Consider the following 12,596-nt stretch of genomic DNA (forward strand, 5'->3'; position numbering starts at 1 on the left):
TCAGGCTGTATACTGTGTATATGGTATCTATACTGTGTCAGGCTGTATACTGTGTATATGGTATGTATACTGTGTCAGGCTGTATACTGTGTATATGGTATATATACCGTGTCAGGCTGTATACTGTGTATATAGTATGTATACTGTGTCAGGCTGTATACTGTATATATGGTATGTATACTGTGTCAGGCTGTATACTGTGTATATGGTATGTATACTGTGTCAGGCTGTATACTGTATATATGGTATGTATACTGTGTCAGGCTGTATACTGTGTATATGGTATGTATCCTGTTTCAGGCTGTATACTGTGTATATGGTATGTATACTGTGTCAGGCTGTATACTGTATATATGGTATGTATACTGTGTCAGGCTGTATACTGTGTATATGGTTTGTATACTGTGCCAGGCTGTATACGGTGTCAGGCTGTATACTGTGTATATGGTATGTATACTGTGTCAGGCTGTATACTGTGTATATGGTATATATACCATGTCAGGCTGTATACTGTGTATATAGTATGTATACTGTGTCAGGCTGTATACTGTGTATATGGTATGTATACTGTTTCAGGCTGTATACTGTGTATATGGTATGTATACTGTATCAGGCTGTATACTGTATATATGGTATGTATACGGTGTCAGGCTGTATACTGTGTATATGGTATGTATACTGTGTCAGGCTGTATACTGTGTATATGGTTTGTATACTGTGTCAGGCTGTATACTGTGTATATGGTATGTATACTGTGTCAGGCTGTATACTGTGTATATGGTATGTATACTGTGTCAGGCTGTATACTGTGTCAGGCTGTATACTGTGTATATGGTTTGTATACTGTGTCAGGCTGTATACTGTGTATATGGTATGTATACTGTGTATATGGTATGTATACTGTGTCAGGCTGTATACTGTGTATATGGTATGTATACTGTGTCAGGCTGTATACTGTGTATATGGTATGTATACTGTGTCAGGCTGTATACTGTGTATATGGTATGTATACTGTGTCAGGCTGTATACTGTGTATATGGTATGTATACCGTGTCAGGCTGTATACTGTGTATATGGTATGTATACTGTTTCAGGCTGTATACTGTGTATATGGTATGTATACTGTGTCAGGCTGTATACTGTATATATGGTATGTATACGGTGTCAGGCTGTATACTGTGTATATGGTATGTATACTGTGTCAGGCTGTATACTGTATATATGGTATGTATACTGTGTCAGGCTGTATACTGTGTATATGGTTTGTATACTGTGTCAGGCTGTATACTGTGTATATGGTTTGTATACTGTGTCAGGCTGTATACTGTGTTAGGCTGTATACTGTGTATATGGTTTGTATACTGTGTCAGGCTGTATACTGTGTCAGGCTGTATACTGTGTATATGGTATGTATACTGTGTTAGGCTGTATACGGTGTCAGGCTGTATACTGTGTCAGGCTGTATACAGTGTCAGGCTGTATACTGTATATATGGTATATATTGCTGTGTAGGTGATCAGCGGGTGTGTAAAATATTCTTCCCTGTATGGAATTGTGGGGCTTTATGTAGTAAAGGAGCAGCGAGTGTTCACTTTGCACTGAGCTCGGTGGATACGGTGAAGTTGTATTCATTTGAATTGCCAATTGTTCAAGGATAACCCCTCCCGCCCCCCCCCCAAAAAAAAAAAAATATTTTTCTTGCATAGGATTGTAATGAACACAGCTTCACCATATTTACTAATCTGAGTGAACATTGACTTTGAAGAGCAGACAGCCCCTCCCCCATTAGTAGATCATCCCCTCTATGATGTGTAATATTATGTTATGGATTCAATCAATCAGTTGTTTAAATCCAGTTGTCTGCTAATTTTAATGAGCAGGAGGAGGGGGAGGGGGGTTTCCTCCAGATGTAATAAGAACTCTCTTACCAAATCAGCTGTGATATTAATGGGAAGGTGTGGAAAGATTCGTATTGGTCTGACTGAATTTTAATGTGTATGGCGCGGTCTTGTTTTCGCAGCTTGTATTAACCAATGAAGTGTGTGAGGTCATTTACTGGTTATTGCGTCCATAAAAATGATACGAATGAACTGAAGGTATGTGGCGGGATCACAGGAAATAATAATAATAAAAAAAAAAGAGCGATCGTTTATAATAAATAAAATGATCAGGTTAAAAAATGGCGGAAAGCCACATGGCCAGCATTGGGCGGGCTCTCCACAAAAGCACGGGATAGGTTTAAATCACTGGAATGATCAATAAGACGATGGATTCCAGCACTGGAATGATCGATAAGACGATGGATTCCAGCACTGGAATGATCAATAAGACGATGGATTCCAGCAATGGAATGATCAATAAGACGATGGATTCCAGCAATGGAATGATCAATAAGACGATGGATTCCAGCAATGGAATGATCAATAAGACGATGGATTACAGCACTGGAATGATCAATAAGACGATGGATTCCAGCACTGGAATGATCGATAAGACGATGGATTCCAGCACTGGAATGATCGATAAGACGATGGATTCCAGCACTGGAATGATCGATAAGACGATGGATTCCAGCACTAGAATGATCAATAAGACGATGGATTCCAGTACTAGAATGATCAATAAGACGATGGATTCCAGCACTGGAATGATCGATAAGATGATGGATTCCAGAACTGGAATGATCGATAAGACGATGGATTCCAGCACTGGAATGATCAATAAGACGATGGATTCCAGTACTAGAATGATCAATAAGACGATGGATTCCAGTACTAGAATGATCAATAAGACGATGGATTCCAGCACTGGAATGATCGATAAGACGATGGATTCCAGCACTGGAATGATCGATAAGACGATGGATTCCAGCACTGGAATGATCGATAAGACGATGGATTCCAGCACTGGAATGATCAATAAGACGATGGATTCCAGCACTGGAATGATCAATAAGACGATGGATTCCAGCACTGGAATGATCAATAAGACGATGGATTCCAGCACTGGAATGATCGATAAGACGATGGATTCCAGCACTGGAATGATCAATAAGACGATGGATTCCAGCACTGGAATGATCGATAAGAGGATGGATTACAGCACTGGAATGATCGATAAGACGATGGATTCCAGCACTGGAATGATCGATAAGACGATGGATTCCAGCACTGGAATGATCGATAAGACGATGGATTCCAGCACTGGAATGATCAATAAGACGATGGATTCCAGCACTAGAATGATCAATAAGACGATGGATTCCAGCACTGGAATGATCAATAAGACGATGGATTCCAGCACTGGAATGATCAATAAGACGATGGATTCCAGCACTGGAATGATCGATAAGACGATGGATTCCAGCGCTGGAATGATCAATAAGAGGATGGATTCCAGCACTGGAATGATCGATAAGAGGATGGATTACAGCACTGGAATGATCGATAAGACGATGGATTCCAGCACTGGAATGATCGATAAGACGATGGATTCCAGCACTGGAATGATCGATAAGACGATGGATTCCAGCACTGGAATGATCAATAAGACGATGGATTCCAGCACTGGAATGATCGATAAGACGATGGATTCCAGCACTGGAATGATCGATAAGACGATGGATTCCAGCACTGGAATGATCGATAAGACGATGGATTCCAGCACTGGAATGATCGATAAGACGATGGATTCCAGCACTGGAATGATCAATAAGACGATGGATTCCAGCACTGGAATGATCAATAAGACGATGGATTCCAGCAATGGAATGATCAATAAGACGATGGATTCCAGCAATGGAATGATCAATAAGACGATGGATTACAGCACTGGAATGATCAATAAGACGATGGATTCCAGCACTGGAATGATCGATAAGACGATGGATTCCAGCACTGGAATGATCAATAAGAAGATGGATTCCAGTACTAGAATGATCAATAAGACGATGGATTCCAGCACTGGAATGATCGATAAGACGATGGATTCCAGCACTGGAATGATCAATAAGACGATGGATTCCAGCAATGGAATGATCAATAAGACGATGGATTACAGCACTGGAATGATCAATAAGACGATGGATTCCAGCACTGGAATGATCAATAAGACGATGGATTCCAGTACTAGAATGATCAATAAGACGATGGATTCCAGCACTGGAATGATCAATAAGACGATGGATTCCAGCACTGGAATGATCAATAAGACGATGGATTCCAGCACTGGAATGATCAATAAGACGATGGATTCCAGTACTAGAATGATCAATAAGACGATGGATTCCAGCACTGGAATGATCAATAAGACGATGGATTCCAGCACTGGAATGATCGATAAGACGATGGATTCCAGCACTGGAATGATCGATAAGACGATGGATTCCAGCACTGGAATGATCGATAAGACGATGGATTCCAGCACTGGAATGATCTCGATAAGACGATGGATTCCAGCACTGGAATGATCAATAAGACGATTGATTCCAGCACTGGAATGATCAATAAGACGATGGATTACAGCACTGGAATGATCGATAAGACGATGGATTCCAGCACTGGAATGATCGATAAGACGATGGATTCCAGCACTGGAATGATCAATAAGACGATGGATTCCAGCACTGGAATGATCAATAAGACGATGGATTCCAGTACTAGAATGATCAATAAGACGATGGATTCCAGCACTGGAATGATCAATAAGACGATGGATTCCAGCACTGGAATGATCGATAAGACGATGGATTCCAGCACTGGAATGATCGATAAGACGATGGATTCCAGCACTGGAATGATCGATAAGACGATGGATTCCAGCACTGGAATGATCTCGATAAGACGATGGATTCCAGCACTGGAATGATCAATAAGACGATTGATTCCAGCACTGGAATGATCAATAAGACGATGGATTACAGCACTGGAATGATCGATAAGACGATGGATTCCAGCACTGGAATGATCGATAAGACGATGGATTCCAGCACTGGAATGATCGATAAGACGATGGATTCCAGCACTGGAATGATCGATAAGACGATGGATTCCAGCCGATTTCTGGGAGCGGTAGGATTCCCTTTAAAACTTTCACGTCTGATTGTAAGCTCTTGGGGGGAGATTTGTGAAATTTGGTGCTGCTCTGCAAAGAAACCAATCAGCTTCCAGGTTTTATTGTCAAGGCTTAATTGAAGAAGCTGAAGTCAGAAGCTGATTGGCTCCCATGCACAGCTTCCCCCGGATTCTGAGTGCTCCAGTTTTAGGAAATCTCCTCCCTTGTGTCCGGGGAGAACGAATCATTTCTCAGTTACAAGCCGGAAAATTGAGGTGCAAAATATTTTTCAAAAAACAATTTGGAGAGAAAAAGTTTCCGATTGTTGGATACGGATTTCATTCCGCATTTCCCGTGTCAGTCGATCGCGGCCCTCCCTGGCCCTCTGCATGACGCAATTTGTTGTCCTATAGAAGCAGAAGAGTGATGGCAGAAAAAGACCGAGCGTTCCATCGAGTTTTTTTGCTTTCTTTCTTGTTTTTTTGTTTTTTTTTTACTCTTTCTATATTACTATTGGCTGGCTCACCTCTGCTGGAAGTCTGATCCAAGTATCAACGACTTTTTTTGGAACAATAATTTTTTCAAAGATTCGTTTTGAACTTTCCTTCAGCTAATTTAACCGCTTGCCTTCAGTGCACTTTCACCCCCTTCCTGCCCAGGCCAATTTTCAGCTTTCAGTGCTGTCACACTTTGAATGACAATTGCGCAGTCATGCTACACTGTACCCAAATTACATTTTTATCATTTCTTTCACACAAATAGAGATTTCTTTTGGTGATATTTAATCACAGCTGGGTTTTTTTATTTCTTACAAAAAAAGAAAAAAGACAGAAAATTTTGAAAAAAAAAGTTTTTCTTATTTTCTGTGAGTAAATTTTGAAAATAAATACATTTTTCTCCTTCACTGATGTGCTCTGATGAGGCAGCACTGATGGGCACTGATGAGGTGGCACTTATGGGCACTGATGAGTTGGCACTTATGGGCACTGATGAGGTGGCACTTATGGGCACTGATGAGTTGGCACTTATGGGCACTGATGAGGTGGCACTTATGGGCACTGATGAGGTGGCACTTATGGGCACTGATGAGTTGGCACTTATGGGCACTGATGAGGTGGCACTTATGGGCACTGATGAGGTGGCACTGATGAGGAGGTACTAATATGCCGCACTGATAAGCACTGATAGGTGGCACTGATAGGCAGCACCAATGAGCACTGATAGGCGGCACTGATGAGCACTGATAGGTGGCACTGATGGGCACTGAGAGGCGGCACTGACGGGCACTGAGAGGCAGCACTGATGGACACTGATGGGTGGCCCTGATGGACACTGACGGGTGGCACTGATAAGCACTGATAGGTGGCACTGATAGGCATCACCGATGAGCACTGATAGGTGGCACTGATGAGCACTGATAGGTGGCACTGATGGGCACTGAGAGGCAGCACTAACGGGCGGCACTGATGGGCACTGAGAGGCGGCACTGATGGACACTGATGGGTGGCCCTGATGGACACTGACGGGTGGCACTGATGAGCACTGATGGGCGGCACTGATGAGCACTGATGGGCAGCACCATCAGTGCCCACACTCAGTGCCCATAGTGCTGCCAGTCAGTGCCCATCAGTGCCTAGATGAGCAGGCACTGATGGGCACTGACTGGCAGCACTATGGGCACTGGTTGTGGGCACTGATGGCGGGCACTGTGGGCACTGATGGTGGGCAGTTATGGCATTTTATTTCACTCTTGTGTGATCAGTGCCCTGATTACATTTCTCTGTGTCCCCTATGAGGAGGAGCCGCTGATCGGCTCTCCTCGCTTCACACACTGACAGTGTGAGGAGAGGAGAGCCGAATAACGGCATTTCCTCATTTACATGTGACCGGCTGTGATTGGACACAGCCGATCACATGGGTAAAGAGTCATGTCATTGACTCTTTACCGAGATCGGGATCACGCCGTGTCCTAGCAACACGGCGCGGTCACGATCGCCGCTCCGCTCGCCCCCGGGGGAGGCTGTTCTGGTGCGCCGTCATATGACGGTGTCCCAGGATAATAGCTCCACCGCTCCACCGTCATTTGACAGCGGGCGGGTAGTAAGTGGTTAAAGGCCATGTCCCCGAGTTCTTGATTTCTGCTTCATATTGAAAATCCAACCCTCCGGAAACCATCTTTACTCCATTCATGTACAGCGCATCCCTGAAAGTATTCACAACGCTTCACTTCTTCCACATGTTATGTTACATCCTTATTCCAAAATGGATTAAATTCATTATTTTCCTCAAACTTCTACAAACATCCCCCATAATAGCGACAGGAAAGAAGTTTGTTTGAAATCTTTGCAAATTTATTAAAAATAAAAAATGAAAAAAAATCCCATGTACATAAGTATTCACACCCTTTGCCATGTACATAAGTATTCACACCCTTTGCTCAATACTTTGGTGAAGCTCCTTTGGCACCAATTCCAGCCTCCAGTATTTCTGAGTATGATGCTACAAGCTTGGCACTCCTATTTTTGGGCCGTTTCTCCCATTCTTCTTTGCAGGACCTCTCAAGCTCCATCAGGTTGGATGGGGGAGGGTCGGTGCACAGATCTCTCCAGAGATGTTCAATCGGGTTCAAGTCTGGGCTCTGGCTGGGCCACTCAAGGACATTCACAGAGTTGTCCCATAGCCACTCCTTTGTTATCTTGGCTGTGTGCTTAGGGTCGTTGTCCTGTTGGAAGATGAACCTTCGCCCCAGTCTGAGGTCCAGAGCGCTCTGGAGAAGGTTTTCATCAAGGATGTCTCTGTACATTGCTGCTTTCATCTTTCCCTCCATCCTGACTAGTCTCCCAGTTCCTGGCACTAAAGAAAATCCCCACAGCGTGATGCTGCCACCACCATGCTTCACAGTAGGGATGGTATTGGCCAGGTGATGAGCAGTGCCTGGTTTCCTCCAGACATGACGCTTGCCATTCAGGCCAAAGAGTTCAATCTTTGTTCCATCAGAGCAGAGAATTTTGTTTCTCATGGTCTGAGAGTCCTTCAGGTGCATTTTGGTAAACACCAGGCGGGCTGTCATGTGACTTTTACTGAGGAGTGGCTTCTGTCTGGCCACACCCATACAGGCCTGATTGGTGGAGAGCTGCAGAGATGGTTGTTCTTCTGGAAGATTCTCCTCTCTCCACAGAGAAACGCTGGAGCTCTGTCAGAGTGACCATCGGCTTCTTGGTCACCTCCCTGACTAAGGTCCTCCTCCCCCGATCGCTCAGTTTGGCCGGGCGGCCGCTCTAGGAAGAGTCCTGGTGGTTTCAAACTTCTTCCATTTACAGATGATGGAGGCCACTGTGCTCATTGGGACCTTCAATGCTGCAGAAATGTTTCTGTACCCTTCCCCCGATCTGTGCCTCCATACAATCCTGTCTTGAAGGTCTACAGACAACTGGACTTGGACTTTATTGCTTGGTTTGTGCTCTGACATGCACTGTTACCTGTGGGACCTTATATAGACAGGTGTGTGCCTTCCCAAATCATGTCCAATCAACTGAATTTACCACAGGTGGACTCCAATCAAGTTGTAGAAACATATCATGGATGATCAGTGGAAACAGGATGCACCTGAGCTCAATTCTGAGTGTCATGGCAAAGGGTGTGAATACTTATGTATATGGGATTTTTTTCAATTTTTTTTTTTTAAATAAATTTTCAAAAATTTTCAATAAACTTCTCTCATGTTGTCATTATGGAGGATTGTTTGTAGAATTTTGAGGAAAATAATGAATTTAATCCATTTTGAAATAAAGCTGTAACATAAAATGTGGAAAAAGTGAAGCGCTGTGAATACTTTCCGGATGCTCTGTATTTAAGAGTTTTAATTATGTCTCCCCTTTCCATTCTGTACATAATAAGTTCCTGCTGTCTCCCCTGATATGTTTTACATTCTATCTTATCAATATCATTGAGGTCTTCAGAACCTAGACACAATATTCTAATTGAGGTCCAACTGAAAATCTTTATAGAGGAATCTCCTTCCTCCTGCTGGGGACCCCTCTAGTGATATAATGATCTTTATAGAGGAATCAGGACCTTCTTCCTCTTGCTGGTGATCCCTCTAGTGACTAGGGATGATCGAACTTTTGAAAAGTTCGGTTCGACCAGAACACCCGAACTTCCCAAAAGTTCAGCCCGGATTTCAGAACCCCATTGAAATCAATGGGACCCGAACTTCGGCAATCAAAAAACACCATTTTGAACCCCTAAAACCCAATAAATGCCCCTAAAAAATGCCTAGGGTTCTGTGACTATTAATCACACAAAAAAAAGTTCTTAAAAATTGTCATTTTTCATAGAGAGCCAATTATTGAAAAAAAAAATGAGATTTTTTGATTTTTGATTTAGTGTCTGGGGGGTCTAAAAAGTGTACCTGTGAAGTTTCAGCTCTGTAGCATGTCCAGAACCAGAAAAAAAAAAAAGATTGTTTCTATTAGGTCACTTATAGAACAGGGATATGGCTCCGCTATTTTCACACCTTGCCGGTTTTGTAGCAAGCGTTTTTTTGGGCATTTTTTGGGGGTTATTGGAGGGAGGCATAACATCAGAACTTCTGTGTAGGGGTATATATACACACACACATGTATGTATATATACACATACACATATATAGGTGTGAAAGTAGCAGAACACTATACTTGCGCTAATGAAATAATTAACACCTATATGGCTCCGCTCCTATCACACCTATATATGTGTATGTGTAAAATACATATAAGTATGTGTGTATATATACCCCTATACAGAAGTTCAGATGTTTTGCCTGCCTCCAAAGAACCCAAAAAAATGCCCAAAAAAACGCCTGCTGCAAAATCACACCTGGGCGTTTTTTTTTGGCGCAGACGTTTTTTTGGCATTTTTTGGGGTTCTTTGGAGGCAGGCAAAACATCTGAACTTCTGTATAGGGGTATATACACACACACACTTATATGTATTTTACACATACACATATATAGGTGTGATAGGAGCGGAGCCATATTGGTGTTAATTATTTCATTAGCGCCAGTATAGGGTTCTGCTACTTTCACACCTATATATGTGCAGGTGTATATATACAGACATGTGTGTGTATATATACCCCTATACACAAGTTCAGATGTCATGCCTGACTCCAAACTTGTCCTCAAAAAATCCCTATAAACGCCTGCAGCAAAAAGCAGGCTGACAGGCGAGAAGCCATATCACTGCTCTGAAAGTCACATAAGAGAAAACGAGCTTTTCTCTATAGCGGTCACCCTGAAATGGAAGGGTTTGGTCACCCTGCCATAGCAGTCAGTGTCAGTTGACCCTACACTACACTACGGTCACCCTGGCACTTAACACTTTCCCTACAGAAACTAAATTTTTTCATCTAACTAAAGTGGAAAATAGCACCCTAACCACACTAGATATCCCTTTCCTCACACTAATAAATGCTAAATGACACTTTTGAAGCAGGAGTAACAGAACTGCTTCCACTCTCTTCCACAGCCCTGTATTACAATGCTAGGAATTTGGCGGGGGCTATCTTATATACTGGGGGGCGTATTCACTAATGATTGGCCTATGGACCCCCTAGTCACTCCAATCACATTCCTAGCATTCTCCTGCCCCCGCAATTGGCTTTTAGTAATGGTTCTGGTCCAATCATGGGCTTTTAAAGCCCATTTTCTGTCCCATTGCATTTTGGTCGGTTCTGGTTGCTGAATTCCGAAGTTTTTCAGCAAAAAGTTCTAAATTCGGCCGAACCTCGAACAGTCAATGTTCGGGTCGAACCGATGGTCGACCCGAACCATTCGATCATCCCTACTAGTGACAAAGAGGTCTATATAGAGGAACCAGGACCTTCTTTTCCTGCTGGTGATCCCTCTAGTAATATAAAGCTCTATATAGAGGAATCAGGACCTCTCCCCTCCTACTGGCGACCCCTCTAGTGATATAAACATCTATATAGAGGAATGGGGACCTCCTTCCTCCTGCTGGTGACCCCTCTAGTGATATAAAGATCTATATAGAAGAATCAGGACCTTCTTCCTCCTGCTGGTGACCCCTCTAGTGATTATAAAGATCTATATAGAGGAATCAGGACCTCCTTCCTCCTGCTGGGGACCCCTCTAGTGATATAAAGATCTATATAGAGGAATCAGGACCACCTTCCTCCTGCTGGTGACCCCTCTAGTGATATAAAGATCTATATAGAGGAATCAGGACCTCCTTCCTCCTGCTGGTGACCCCTCTAGTGATATAAAGATCTATATAGAAGAATCAGGACCTCCTTCCTCCTGCTGGTGACCCCTCTAGTGATATAAAGATCTATATAGAAGAATCAGGACCTTCTTCCTCCTGCTGGTGACCCCTCTAGTGATATAAAGATCTATATAGAGGAATCAGGACCTCCTTCCTCCTGCTGGGGACCCCTCTAGTGATATAAAGATCTATATAGAGGAATCAGGACCTCCTTCCTCCTGCTGGGGACCCCTCTAGTGATATAAAGATCTATATAGAGGAATCAGGACCTCCTTCCTCCTGCTGGGGACCCCTCTAGTGATATAAAGATCTATATAGAGGAATCAGGACCTCCTTCCTCCTGCTGGTGACCCCTCTAGTGATATAAAGATCTATATAGAGGAATCAGGACCTTCTTCCTCCTGCTGGGGACCCCTCTAGTGATATAAAGATCTATATAGAAGAATCAGGACCTTCTTCCTCCTGCTGGGGACCCCTCTAGTGATATAAAGATCTATATAGAGGAATCAGGACCTCCTTCTTCCTCCTGCTGGGGACCCCTCTAGTGATGGCCCCTAGAATTCTGTTCTCTTTCCCCATTGCCAGGCCACACTGTTTGCAGTTGATTATTAAACAGCACTGAGGGCCTCCAGGCAGATTATTATAATTGGGTTTGGCTCACCCCAGGCACGTTTACCTGCTTTCAGTTTAATTTTTAAACCATCCAAATACAGAAACGGGAAGAGCGCCTTGCATTGCTGTGTGCAGGGAATTGCCCCTCATGCTGCATTTATGTGAGTCAATCCATTCCAGTCAAATAAAACGATAATGCAACGTAATTCAATGTTTCTGAAATTCACGCTGGCGTGCGTCATCGCAAATCGCGGGTTCCTGAATTCTGCTTTGGAGGAAGCCGTTGTGTACGCTGCTGTGCTGTGCTGTGATTGGTGTTTTGATATTGAGCATAGCGTATTCAGGTGAATGTAAATGCTTTTTTTTTTAAATGTTGTGCTTTTTTGCACATTTTTTTCCCATATTTTGAAAGAAATTAGGAATAATGTGCCATACATGAGCGTTTTTTGGTACTCCATAGACTTTTATTATAGTAGTGCCTGAAAGACGCGTATAACACCCATTTTCACAATATTTTTCAGTTTCTCCCGTTGAAGGCAACGGGGCTTAAAAAAAAAAATGCCCACATCTGCCTGCGCTTGAGCACTTGGGTTGAACATGGACATTTGGAACAATGGAAATAAAGCTAAAAATTGCCGGGTGAGAATGGGTGTGTGTGATGGAGGTAC

This window comes from Pelophylax lessonae (assembly GCF_965119305.1).
Source record: "Pelophylax lessonae genome assembly, chromosome: 7".
Taxonomy (NCBI): domain Eukaryota; kingdom Metazoa; phylum Chordata; class Amphibia; order Anura; family Ranidae; genus Pelophylax; species Pelophylax lessonae.